Genomic DNA, 14664 nt, shown 5'->3' with positions numbered 1-14664 from the left:
AGCAAAATGTTGGCTTGTAGGGCCATAAAAGCACTGCTACGACAGGTTCGTATCGTAAACACCGCAGAGAGCAAGTTAAGTACAACTCTGCTTTCGGTAATTTACATTATTAGTCACAACTGCGGAGGAAGGAACTGTGCGCAGCAGGTGCTTCCAAAACAACATGACCGCAGATCACCTGATTGTCACACTGTCACTTAACGTAGTCGCCCTACCGGAGAAAAGCAGAAGGTACCTGTAGCCAAAGCATTCCAGTAGGAAGTCGCTGTCAGTAAGGCGTGACAACCTGACATGCACGGTCCATAGTAAGCGCTGGTCACTGCTGATCTGCAGCTGTGCGAAGCTGATTGAGTTATGCAGTGAGCACAACATGCCTTGATGAATTGTTGTTAAGTTTTTGGTCAAGTTCCTGCTGTAACAATATTCATCCGTGGTCTGTGAAAGCACAGTCGTCTCTAAGTGCCATACAAACCCAAAGAAATCGTTGCAGAACGTGATCAGTTTTACGGTTTGGTCCATAGGGAAATGATCGATTTTTATTAAACTACATAATATTTTAGCCACTAAGAGAGCGCTCAAGGGACCCACCACCAGAATGAATCCAATGACGTCACGCTTTGGATCATCAGAATTGAGCTTATTGGGAAAACGTAAGGAACAACATGAATGAGTCGAAAGAAGGAAAAAGGTTCTGGAGAGCGAAGCATTTCCGATAGGGATTTTTGCACAGATAAGATATTTGAAAGAGTGGCTGGAAAAATGAGAACCTAATATCAACAAGCTTAATCGCTTGTCCCATCTATTCATATTATTTTGTTTCTTTTTTAATATTCTTTTAAACGAGCATTGATACACTGGGGTGGTAACATTATTGAGCTAAGTAGCCTACCCTTGATAACTACAGCTTTAAATGTGATTAGGCCTAAAACACATTTGAAATACCCTCAGATGCCTCAGTAAGCTCATTTAAAAACTTTTAATGTAGACGTAACCTCACAGAGCCAACAGTACAGATGCTAGCACAGTAGAACAAATCAGTCTCCACGTTTCCTGTCAGGGCAAATGTACTGAAGAAGGACTCACCATTTGATTTATGGACAGCAGGCTATGAATGAACGCTGTTGTTGAAGACAGTCACTGGAAATGTTGTACAAAGATTAAAAAAAATACACAAAGTGTTAATGCCAGTAGGCCTAAGTGTCATTTGTACTCAAAAGGAAATAGAAATAAAGGAAACGAAAATCATACTCGGCTGTTATATATTAACTAGGTTTTTCAAGGCAATCATTAACCTAACAACACAAGAAAGACGAATCATTTTTCAATGTGACAAGCAGAGTAAGTTACGTCCTAAGTGGGCTTTTATGAGGCCTTTTTTTTTTTTTTCGCTTCATGACCTTGAGGTTTGGGAGAGAGACTTCTCCTCTTGCTGTTAAAACTAGAGAAAGAAAAGAGTGACATTCTGTTTTTCTTGGAGCATTCTTTGACTCAGAGGGTGGATGAACTCACTAATGTCTCAGGGCAATGTTTGACACTACAGTAAACCAAAGAGACAGAGAAGGAGTCTTTCAAGAATTCTAGGAGGACAACGACATAACCTACATCTCAGAACTTTGCCCTTGGTATAGAATGCCCAAGTTTTAATTGCATAGTATGGTATATTCTGAAATGCTCTGTAAGCTGGTTTCACATTCAAAGATTTATCCTCTTCCTGGAATAATTTACATTCTTAATGGGTATTCTCAGTTAAAGTTTAGCCAAAGGCTTCCCGTAAGTGTAGCTGTAAGTTTATATTTATTTGTTTATTAGACCAGGCATAATTACATGTTGGTAATTCCCAAGATGCATAATACAATGAATCCGTTTGTCATCAAATTGAGTAATGTAACAGTTTGTTACCATATTGTTTAGCCTTAAAGTTACCCAACTGTATAACTTAACTTAAGTATTCACTTTCAGGAATGATCAGTCAACTTCAGTAATGTTAGCTTTAATACTGTTTTCAGTTAAATGCAATGCAGGCTTCCATATATAAACACAGGAAACCATAGTTCAACTGAATGTGAGCATTCATTCCCCAGATTAGAACTGGAATTGTTTTTACTCATGATTTTGTAAGGTACCATCACTGGAGTTCCACATGCAGAAAGAAGCCTGCATGGAAGATGTAGAGAGTCAGTTGGAGTCAGGAGCATCAAAAAAATCATTCATAATATGGAGAAGAAAGCTTTATTGGACAATGACAGGTTTGTCTGCACATTCAGGTTGAAGAGATACAGAAACATGTTATTACTGTTTCAACTGAGTTTTGCTGCATATCAGACAGGAACATGCTTTGGAAAGTATGAGGACAATTCCTGAGAATGTGACAGTGACAGGTGAACTGCAGCAGCTGGAGGCCTTGTGTAAAGAGCTTCTGAAAAAGAACAATGTTCTGAGAACAAGGGGGAAAATGGAACTTAGGGAGAGATTTTGGAGCCTATGTTGAATGAGATGATCAGGAGGAAAACTGGTAATCAAAAGACTTCTGATTTGCTTAGAAAAGTTAATGAACATCTTTGAGTAATTAACGTATTTAAGATGTAAGAGACAACTGCTTACACTTGTTCTCAGCTGTGTCCCATGTTGTTAGTAAGAAAAGATCTATAGATTTTTTTAAAAAAAAATCTTGCTCAATTTTTTCACCCTTTTCTTAGTGTTCTGGACTAAATGTAAACAGACTTGCATTTATAAAGGCATGATCAACTGTAATTCTTATGCTCCAGATACAACCCTAAGGGAACAGTTTTATGTAATTGTGGTTAGTGGCTGAACCAAAGTTTAATAAAAGATTACGGTATTATTTCATGTCCCTTTTCTTCATCTTTAAATCTTCTCTCTCCCTGAAACATAGGCTAATGCATCAACTGATAGAGAAATGCAGACAGGTGAAAACTAAACTGAAAGAGCGTGCTCAGAGCTCCCAAGCGCTCTAACAAGTGCAGGAAGCAGACTCAACTACACAAGTCCTCGGGCTCAAACTGTTTATTAGTCATTTTAAGTGTTTATAACTGTTGCGTGCATAATGTTAGCAAAGTTTATTCCATGAGAGCTGTTTCCTCCTGTTATGCACAGACTGAAGCAAAACTCAATTTTGGAAAAGTTAGGCATAAGACATACTTAAACAGAGAAACTGAGGAGAGGCAGAAAAAGACAGGACCTTCACAGGACAGCTGGAGACACTCCTCAAAGAGACAACCATGACCCTCAAAGAAAACTGAATGGTACCAAAACCTTTTTTAGTTCTGGATGCATATCTCATCTTAGTTTGGTTTGCTGTGATTACTACCTTGTGAATGTAAATGACATATATTTATGGTAATCTATTTCTGTTGGATATAAATAAAAAAATGCTTAACTACTTACAAAGTAATTAAGTAAGTAATTAGAGCAATTAAGCAATCAAAGTAAGTAATTACTTACAAACTTGACTTTACAAACTCTTTACAAATTACTTAAAAAAATGACTTACAAAAATTACTTAACTTCCTATAAAGATTACTACACATGAAATAACAATGATCATAATATGTCAGCGTCATTGTGTAAATAAATGACTAAATAGCAGCAGGTTTTACCTTGAAGTACGTCAGCACTGTAAACTTATTCCAAACAATTTCACTACCACTTCATGTTTTAAGAAGTACCAAAAGGAGAGGATTTGGAGATTTAGGCTGTGATCCGGCATAGTCAAATTATGTAGAGCCTTTTGGCAGTCCTGAACAGTTCAGCAGCACTTCAGGAAAAGCTTTTCACTCTCTGACTTCATCCCTAAAGCAGATCATTCAACAGAGACAAGACATCACAGGCCTTGACGAAGAGAAGTATAACCACCTCTTTTCTCTCTAGGGGAAACTGAGCTTTCATTCATAATAAAACATACAGTATTAGTGTCTAGACATCTCAAAAGTGTTGGCATTGACTGAGTTTTGGGAACTCCCTCTCTTGTAGACAAGAATATAAAGGCATTTAAACTGGCGTTCCATTTTCAAATATACCAGAGCGTCATACGTGTTTATTTATAGAATCACTCCAGATGCCATCTTGCAACAGAATGGCCATTTTCTTTTAGCATCATGGTATTCAGGGAAAAGAGACCATAAAAACAAAGGGACATACCCACTCAGATAGATGTATGGTCATTTTAAATATTTGATCTTTACATGTATCACTTTAAGACAGGAGGCCTTGGGATGATTCCTGGTCAAACACACAATGTTCAGCATCACTGAGTCTGAGATAGGGCCTCTGTCAAAAAGCACATCCCTCAGGTAAAAGCAATTAAGATTACTGTGAGACTGCTATGCCTCTTTTAGTCAGTCTACAAGCCCCCTTTGGTCACAACTAGGGGAGGAGGGACATTATATTGTATAGAAGAATATTTTCTACACCAAATAAGCTTGTGTTTTCCATATATAAACTGTTTTCTTTGCATAAATGATCTTGCTTAAATGTTTTGTTTTCTTTCACAGGGAACAAAAACAAGACAAAAACAAGAAGACGGAGCTTTCTAGACCCTTCATCACAGATAAGCCGTTCCCCTTGTAGCATGCCACTCTTAGTATACCAGTGGCCTTGATCCACAGAAAGAGGAAACCCATATACATTGGAAGCATACTAACCTGTAGACTGTACATGTCCAAATTAAAAAGAACAAACTGAGAGAAATGTACTCTTAAGTACTCTTAAGTTAAGTGTTCGCATTTTGGAAAAATGATCACGTATTGTTCGTATTCCAAAATTATATTTGGTGGTGAGTTTAGCTATGCTGAATTTTTGGGGGGTGAATATATTGTTGTTCGTTTCATGTTGATTTGCCATGTTTTTTCACTAGATGGCAGCACAATACTATTTTATCCAGCATGTTCTTGTCAGGTCCATTTTGTTTGAGATACCAACATAGTTTTAGAAACCTAGTGTAGTTGGAATTCCTGTAGGTCAGATTTACCACTTACTGTAAAACCAATATTTAGACATAATTCACTTATATAAATAGCACATAGATAAACAGTTGTGGTTAAAACCTGGTGCTATTCTTCATTTCAAATGATGTTCTGTTGGGTTAGATCTGGGATTTATGTTACCCACTGCTGCTTTAGGGCGATTAGCTGATAGTCCCTGTTGTGTGATACAAGAATTCATGAGAGGGTGATGTCATAAAATTGCTGAATATGTAACGCCCATGTAATTGTTCAGAAAACCCTCTTTTTTCTTATCCACGTGCTGTTTAAATGTGATATCTTGCCAGGAGTTTAGTGAGATGGCCAATTCAGTACTTACCTGTTGTGTAGGGCAAGATGCTGTGCGTGCCATATTCATAAGACCAGACCAAGGTCAGGACTGTTAAGTTGTACAAATGGCTCCCTTCCATATTGTTTTTGTCCATATTTTTATTACCTTATGAGAAAACTATGTCATGAAGCTGTTTGGGAAATATCACATCAGTATGAAATTTGAAAAGATGATCAAACAGAGTACTTTTCTATAGGTGTGATTCGCACTGCAGAGAGTCTTCACACTGAAAAAAAACAAACAAAAAACAAAACAAAACGAAACAAAAAAGTCAGTTTTCAGTAAAAATACTCTTATCTGTGGAATCATAGTGAATCGTACTCATAGTCAATTGCAACATCTCTGGTTAAAAGATGTGTGCTTTAGTTCTTTCTCTTCAAACTCCCAATTCATCAAGCCCAGTTCATCACTCAAATCTATTTTGCCTGCTACGGAAAATGATGAGCTGTGAACTCGATTCATGTTGACTCAGTTGATTAAGTCCAGTCACAGTCAGATCCGTCAGCACATGGCGTCAAATACTTTACACATTAGTGAAGTGGATGCATTTCATGGCCCTCATTTGGCTGTAGCAGACTTCTGTCATAACATGCTATTCGCATCGGCAGCTGTGGGCCAACTAGTGAGTGGTTATTTTGGCATTTCATTTAACTATGTCAGTACATTTGCTCCGCTGCTTTCAGCATGTGTGTCACCTTTAAATATATGCATTACATACTCATATACATTGCTGGAAATCAGAAACAGTATTAAATATTATCTGTGGCACGAGCTAAGGAGTTGCTAGCCGTGATGCAGCCAGTAAACACTGTCGTAAAATCCCCTCAGGACAAGGCTAACAACGTCAAACAATAGCTATATGAACTAGTTTGAATATGCAAGAACAGTCTTTCATTTTTGTGAGCCCCCATATATTTCTGGTCTTCCTTTCTTGCCTGCTTGATTTCACTGGACCAAGTTAGAAAGGCAATGGTTAATCTGCAACACTTTAGAGGGGCATGGCTGATCAAGTTAAACTGATATGGTTGTGCATTGACCAGGGTCTGGCTGTGTTTTACTTCTATTTTGAGAAAGGATGACATTTCTATCTTCACTTCTGATAGAGCATTTGCACCATCAGTTTATTCAATTAATGGAGCACAAAAGGTTTTAAGCTTGTAAAATAAGTGAATCTGACCTACATCACATTTGTAAGTTGTATGTAAATCTCAGGTTGACACCTTGAATGCATTTAGGTATTCGTTGTGAATAACTGAATATGTGCAGTGTAACCATGGAAAATTGAAAGACAGAGGAGTTTCAGTACTCGCTGGCAGTTCTACATGCATCTCCTATTACACAGAAGGGTCCTTAGGCTTATGCGGAACTCTGATTAAAAATTTCAGTTGATCTCCTAAGTTTTCTTTTAAGTTAAGTTAAGCAGTCAGCCGAAATCTGAGAAAGAGGGATATTCGATTCCAGTACAAAGCAACACAATAGGTAGTCATAACCACAAGAAAGAAAGAAAAAAGTGAAGACTTGTGTGAAATTATGAAGAAACAGAGCCACAGATAATCTTTTTTTTTAATTGAAAAATAGTGTGTTACTTTATACAGTAAGTTCTTGCATTGACTTATGGAAGGAGAACAAGGATGCTGATCTGTGGATTATTGGTCAGGTTTCTATCTTGCCAAAATCCATCCATTCATGGTACAGTAAAATATACTGACCCATACACATTTTGTTAAATGTGCTGCACAGTTTGATTCCATTTATGGATACAAGTTCTTTTTATTTATACAAACAATGTTTCGAAGAAGGAAGAGCTCAGACAGACTTGAGATTAAATCTGTCATTTTGAGTAAAATTAATATAATTATTGCTTATTGTGAAGTGAATTTGTGAAAATGTGTCCTATATTGTTTGCATTTATCAAATTAAATTAAATAAAATATAAAGGAAACATTTATTCAAGTGAATGTACTGTGTAATTCATAAACCAAGCTAAGGATTTTGTGATATTTTGTTTGATATATGCTTTCCACTTAAGTGATACAACATAGGGCAACAGCGTTCTCTACTAGTTATATGAATCAACACAACTTGACATAGGAGACATATGAGTTCAGGCTTTTGAAATTAGAAACAAGAATGGACACTTAGGTTAATTGCCACCTTATGTCCAAATTTATCTTTCACTCCTTGGCATTTGTAGCGTTAAAACAGATTTAATGGTGTTTTTTATAGTGGTTAATAGGGGCTACTGAATATTTAATTGAAGTGTTTTCTTTTTGGCTTAAATGCTTTAAAACAAGTAAACAAATTTAGATGGAACACATTTTTACAACCTCAGACTGATGTACTATTAGACAGAATGTCTGGAGGTCTCCTTTATTCTCAAACCACAAAGCATTCACTCCACCAGTCTTTTATCTGAAGTATGGTGGTACCAACAGGAAACACAAGAGGGCACTCCAGTGACTATGTCATGCATTTCTCTTTTCTTTTGCTTTAGTTACTTCTAATCTCATAAGCATAACTAGTTCCGACTAGTGCCAAACCACCTGCATTGTATGAGGAAGGTTGCTACTGAATATATGGGAACCTACATTTTTCAAAAATTGAATTTTGTTTTCTGAAAGAGAAGATGATCAGAATCAAATGAGATTTGAGAGTCCCAAAGATGTGATGTTTGATGGGGCTATACACTGTGTGATAATTTATATTCTCTTTATTATCCAGTGAAAGGGATGTTGAAGCTTTATCTTATAAATATAACATGTAGGTTCCTCAGCCAATCTAATGATGTCATTAGGACAGGTTTTAAAATGGCACTAACTAACTGACTAACTAACTAACTAACTAACTAACTAAATCAGAAAATGAACAATTTACCATTAGCTACCAACACCATGAAGAATTAAACAGAAATCAAGCCAACCAGTGCTTTCATTGCCATGGCTTCACTTACAGTCGACAACATAGTTGACAAACCCAATTACACCTATGAGTAATTTAAGGCAAGACAGATTACTCATTTGAATTATCTCTGGGATAATTCAGGAGTGTAATTCAAAGAGAAAAAAACATGGAGTTACTGCAACAGCTCCCAAAAAAGCTGTGTCACCCAGATGTACCTCTCCACTCAAGAACTCTGTGTGATTCCCTGGGTATTTATCATCGGCCGGCACCAACACAGACAGGTAGTAAATTACTCAGCTGTGAGAGGTTTTATATCCCATCATTTCTTGTCTCTGTGCAAGCAATTGCCCATTCAAATCTGGTATTTGTGTCATTCTCTGAGATATGAGTAACTGGAAGGATTCATGTTCTGTTTCAAATCTACTGCTTGTACCGTCTTTCCAATATCGACACAACTGTTTGAGGAACAAATTGTGCCTTTGGACAGCTTTTACTTTATGCTTTTAATCTCCTTGTAAAAGCCTTTGTTTTGAATAGTGGACATAGACATAGCTTTTCTAACGTCACTCATGGTGGGCAAACTGGGCATATTTGTAAGAAAAGAAAATCCCATCTCACATTTTGTCTGATTGCTCAGCATCTCTTGCACATTGCTATTCTGAAGTTGATATCAATAGGGTATTTTCATTAGGTGTAATAGCTACATACCAAAAACAGAGAGACAGGGAGGGTGTTCCCCCCAGTATTTAGGGATCACTAAGGTCAATCATGTCCCCTAGAAATCTCCAGGGCTTGCTGTCAAGTGAACTAATTCAGAGAGAATGAGATCCAGGAGGGAATCTTCCTGAGTCTATGTGGATGTACATGTGTGACTTTTTATGCTTTCAGCATTAAACATTAAACAGAGGGATTACTGCCTCTTTACCTCGTCTCTGAGTTGCAATAGCTGCACATCATGTCAAAGGTGCATACATACATATGTATGTAAAATCATGAAGCTTTCTCAGTGATATGAAAACCAAGAGCATCACTCAAGAGACTGAATGTGTTACCAACAGCTTTTATCCTCCATAATCGCTGGAAACAGCTGTATAACATATAAAGTGAAAATTGAACATTTTTAAACAAACCTTCCAAACTAGCCCACATGAACAAATACTCATGAACAAACTGAAAACAACGGAATGAATGTAATCCTATGTCATAATAACACAACGGAATAGTTTGATACATCAAATTAATATTTCTTTATCATAATAGTAATTTTGACAGTTTAATTATTCATTTAACATTTTTTTTAAATTTGGTGACTTGATTAAGCCAGTGTTTCCCAATATCAGTCCTTGAAACTCACTTGACCAACCATCACTATACCTTATTCAAACTGTTTTCTAATCACCCAGCCCTTGACTGACTAAATCAACGGTGTTAGTTTTTGGAAGGAAATTAAAATCAGTCTGTCAAGTGGGTCCCCACGACTGGGCCCAGATGGGGATGAATGTGCAGTGGGAACTCATTAAGTTAAGTGCTTCACGGCTTTCAATCATCTGGGCTGTAAAGGTAGACAGTGAAGCAGAGGAGACTCTGTGTTCCTGCGGTGAATGAAGAGCTTCCAGGCTTTTGCTCGCAGTTTCTGATAATCAACTAATTGGAGGAGAAGTAATGCGGCTCCACTGTGAGAGGGTTTGACCTTCCCTGCGTGGAGCTAGAGTGACCGCAGACAACTGCTCATATGATTCGGTACAAACACACCTGATTCCTTTTTTCTCTGGATGTCCTATTCGCCCCCGTAGTGCACCGTATGTACGTAGGATTAGAGCTACAGCACGTCTGCGCTGCAGTTTGGGCTATGCATTGTACAGCACATAAATCATTAAAAGATTTTGCTCTCTAATCCTTGAACTGTAATTGAGCTGCAGAAATGTCTACGGTTCATATTTTTTATTGTACTGTTACAATTTTCAGATATTCATATACAAGTTTGTATAACAGCCAGTAGTATTCAGCTGTGTGAGAGAATGAATGACGTATATGTAGTATTGGAAAGTAATTCAATGGCGTATTGAAAGAATACATTTATATTCTCAAAAAAATAACATTTTCTCATCCAATTATTTCTTGGCCAGTTGTCAAATTTCCGCTGTGTTCCAGACAGAACTGAAGGAACATCAGTACTTGCAGAAACATTAGGACAACGTGCAATAACCTTAACTTGAGAAAGGTTGAAGTTCCAAGAGCTTGGCACTTAACTCCCTAGCGTTGTACTTTTAAAAAACCTAATAGAAAATTAATGCAAAGCAATGTAACACAAGCTATTTTTAGATGAACAGTTTTACAAGACATGGACCGTTACCATGCACAGTACTTTTTAAACTATGTCTTAAAGGTTTAACGTTGTCATCAGTGGGCCAGATAACCTCAATGCGAAGGACAAATTCTTTTTTTGTGAAACAGCAAGTGAATGAGAGATATACCATGAGTGTTTTTGATCTTCTGTGCATCCCCTGAACCTCCGCAGCACAAGAGTTCCCTGTCCTTGCTTTATTATATTGTTCAGATTGAGGAAAGTATGCACAATTTCATTTAATAGAAAAACAAAATCAAGGGAAATGACGCACATTAAAGAAACATACACCCTTAAATGGCTGATAATCAGTGGATTAGGATAAAAAAAAATGTAGCTGTAAAAAGACTGCTGAGAATTCTGAGACAGGGTCTAAGAGTCAAGAATCAGACACACACTGTTCCCAGACTTCCCTCATAACTCTGACTTTGAGAAATTTTGACATATCAAGAACAACCCTCACTGTCCCTTGGTTTATTTATGTGGTCTACTTAATCACCAAGAGACTGCATCCTTAAACGCAGTTATGATATTGTTAGTTTATAAAGAATAATATTGTGCTCTCTATTAGGCTGTAAAAATGCTGTGTTTATGATACATTCACCACCATCTTTCAGAGGAAAAAAAAAAAAGTAAATAAATGTTTTATATGTATAAGGCTTTCCTGAAATACACAGTATTCATGGAGGATTAAACATCAACCTCCTCCAATTTGTAGTCTCAGAGTTAATCGTACGTCAAACATCAGTCCATCTACTTGCACATAGCTTATATGAATAAATATAAACATACATAAAGAGAACTGACGGCACAGGAACAATCATCTTCAGTAGATCGGTTTGGGAAGCTGCTCTGTCTCGAAGCCTAAAGCTTACACTAGGCTACAGAGATTCTGGAGGTTTTCCCCAGCTTGTAATATACTGCAGAGGATCAGAAAACCATACTGATTTATCTGATAGTGCAGTTGGGGAAGCCTAGTCTTTTGTCTGGCGAACCGGAGGATGTCAATATCCTTTAAGTTAAATGCAAAGATGTCCAAACACCCGATTAGACTGATGCCGTGTTGCCGCGTGCATCACAGTAGTTCACGGCAACATTTGTCAAGTTTGTCTGCAGCATTTTGTGATGCAGTCTCTCTCTCTCTCTCTCTCTCTCTCTCTCTCTCTCTCTCTCTCTCTCTCTCTCTCTCTCTCTCTCTCTCTCTCTCGCTATCCCCTCCACCAGCTCCTCTACGTCTTCTTTCTTGAGGTTGCCTACTGCAGAGAGAGAGAGAACTGCAGCAGAAAAAACATTCACCGTCAGCTTCTACCTCAGTTCCTTGATGTCGGTGGAATACATCTGTACTCATTAATCGCAAGCAGCACTGTTACACTGCAATGGATTACCAACATTAAAACACACTCTTCTCCGTGTCTTGAACGGTGAGTATGCTCCTTTCTTCTGGCCAACTGCAGGGCATTCATTAAGCTAAATCAGCGCTTTCCTCAGTTTTTGGTAAACCTCGAGCTATATTAAAGCTACGATAAAGATTCATGACCATTGTAGCAACAGTTTGGCATTGTAGGGGCAGTCTTATTCAGGAGGTTGTGGCTTATTTTAGTTTTACTTGATTTAACCGGGTAGTATTGATGCAAACTGCGACTTCAGTGCAGTTGTTTTAACGATAACTTCTGCGTTAGGCTCAGGTGATGAATGCTTTTAGAGCCTATGACACTTGAAAGCAGTCTGCTCCTCCATAACTGAAATTGAAGTCGAACTATTATGTGAAAGCTATGATGATTAGCGAAATGATCAAACCAAGGCGAATTTGTTAATGCTGTTTACCCTTTTCAGAAGTTAATATTACTTTTGTGGAGGACTGGGAGGACTGAACGTGTCATAGATCCACGCCAAAATAAGTCTAACGGATGGCCGAACTCTTGGCAGTTGCTGAAGTAGCCCACTCTACGCGCAGTAAATGCCCCCGGTTATTAATGCACTCTGCAATATCGGAGGCTAAAACTGACGACAGAAGCAGTGCAGTTATTAACCAGAGCAGTTGCATAGACATTAATATGCCACTGTATATACTATTATATCTATCTATCTATCTATCTATCTATCTATCTATCTATCTATCTATCTGTCTATCTATCTATCTATCTATCTATCTATCTATCTATCTATCTATCTTTCTGTTTAACAACGTTCTAAAGCGTCCACTCAGATTTTACCCAACAATGTAATACGAGCTAACGTGAGACATTATTTTAAGTAGAGTGTGTTAGATAGGTTAGAATAAACCACTACTAAAATCAGCTTATACTCACTTATTTGAGTGTTATGTACATTACTAATGCAGCAGTATATGGGGGTTTCCGAAGTTTTAAATTGCTTTAAGTTAGTCCTTTAGCCAGTTAAACAGATCTCTCAGGAGATGCTGGGCATAAAAAGATGTATGAATTCGGAAAACATCAAACACAGCCAAGAGGATGGAACAGGTTTAATACAAATGCGTAAGGTTGTCTCAAAGCATTATCTCTACCTTCGAGAGACTTTCTCCACTGAACCACACCACTCCTAAGAAATTTCTGCACCGAGGAGCCCGGTGATTGTCATCAAAACGCGATGGTGGGCTTCAGTACCATCTGAGCATCTCATACAGCGTCTCTTAAACAATGTCTGCAATGGCAGGTTTGTCAGAGGAATTCTTTTAAAAGTCTGCTTGTGAAGGTTTCTCAGTCAAATTTAGACATTTACTTAGGCTTTTTCTTGTCTTTTTCGTTTTTATCTTTGTGTCTTTGTGTGTAAGCAGACGTTTTGCAAAGTAACATGCTGGAGATTTCCATATGTAAAGAAGACTGTTAAAATTTTCCATGCTGTTAATTGTACATGTAGCGCATGTACAGCCTTGAAGCTTTTCATCTTTCTTAATCCCCTGTATTCTTGTCCCTGTTTTCTGTACGGCACTGGGCAATATCTTAGTTTGAAGGAGGATCAACGCTATTTTTTTTAGGTGATCTTTCAAGTATGTGATGCAGTGAGACTGCATTCTTGGCAGGGTTTTGTTTCAGTCACCACTTTAAGCCATTCAAATTGTCAGAGTCCCAGGCCTCAAGGTTGTATCCTTGAGAAGAGCACTTAATCAGTACCGTCGCATTGACTGGCCTTTTACAGCAGCTCTCAAAGTTCACATACATCAAACTGCCATGTGATTCACCCTCATTTGACCATATGCACTATTAAGGGACAAGTAATTCATATATGGCCAATTTTGAAATTGCTTAGGGATGACTCAATACTTGGTCATGTTACTCAATACTGTCGGCATAGATTACATTTATAGTTCCATATTTAAAAAAGAAAAAAAAAAAACATTCTCATTGGTTTAATTAATAGACATATTTGTCATACTTTTTCCATTTTTATCAAGTCAAACTGCAATTTCCAGTTTATGTGTGCAGTGACATGTTTTATAAACACTGTACGTCACTGATTATAATGAAGGATTGTTATATGTGTATTACATTACATATTTAATTAATATATAAATATTTTATCTTACTTTGTGCCTGTTAGTAGATGTCACTAGAAAAATGCTGCAGTGGATCATGAGATGTTTTTGAAGTAGCTCAGGATAGAAGACATTCATATCAGGTATTTTACATATTAATTTTTTGACTCTGCATTTTTTTTTCCTCTGTGATGGAGCCTATTGCTAAGTATTGCAGCTTATGGATAATGGATAATGTAGGCAGCAGGGAGAAATATGCTTTTCTGTGGAAACGGCTGGTAGCTGGCATGCCTGGTTGAGCATATGTCCACTGCTTAGATCAGATCTGCTCCTCTGTAGGAGTGTGTGGGATCCCCTGTAGCTGAGTGTGCATGTATATTTGTGTGTGTGTGTGTGTGTGTGTGTGTGTGTATGAGGTAATGTGTGTGTGTGTTTGCATGTGTTTGTGAGTTAATGTGTGTGTGTGTGTGTATGTGTGTGTGTGTGTGTGTGTGTTTGTGAGTAAATGTGTGCGTGTGTTTGTGCGTGCACTGGGAGACTGTTTCAGTCCTCATTCTGCCCATTGAGGAAATGCTTTATTGAATTACCAGCTGTG

The sequence above is a fragment of the Chanos chanos genome, chromosome 14 (assembly GCF_902362185.1).
Source record: "Chanos chanos chromosome 14, fChaCha1.1, whole genome shotgun sequence".
Classification (NCBI taxonomy): Eukaryota; Metazoa; Chordata; class Actinopteri; order Gonorynchiformes; family Chanidae; genus Chanos; species Chanos chanos.
This window is presented reverse-complemented; position numbering follows the sequence as displayed.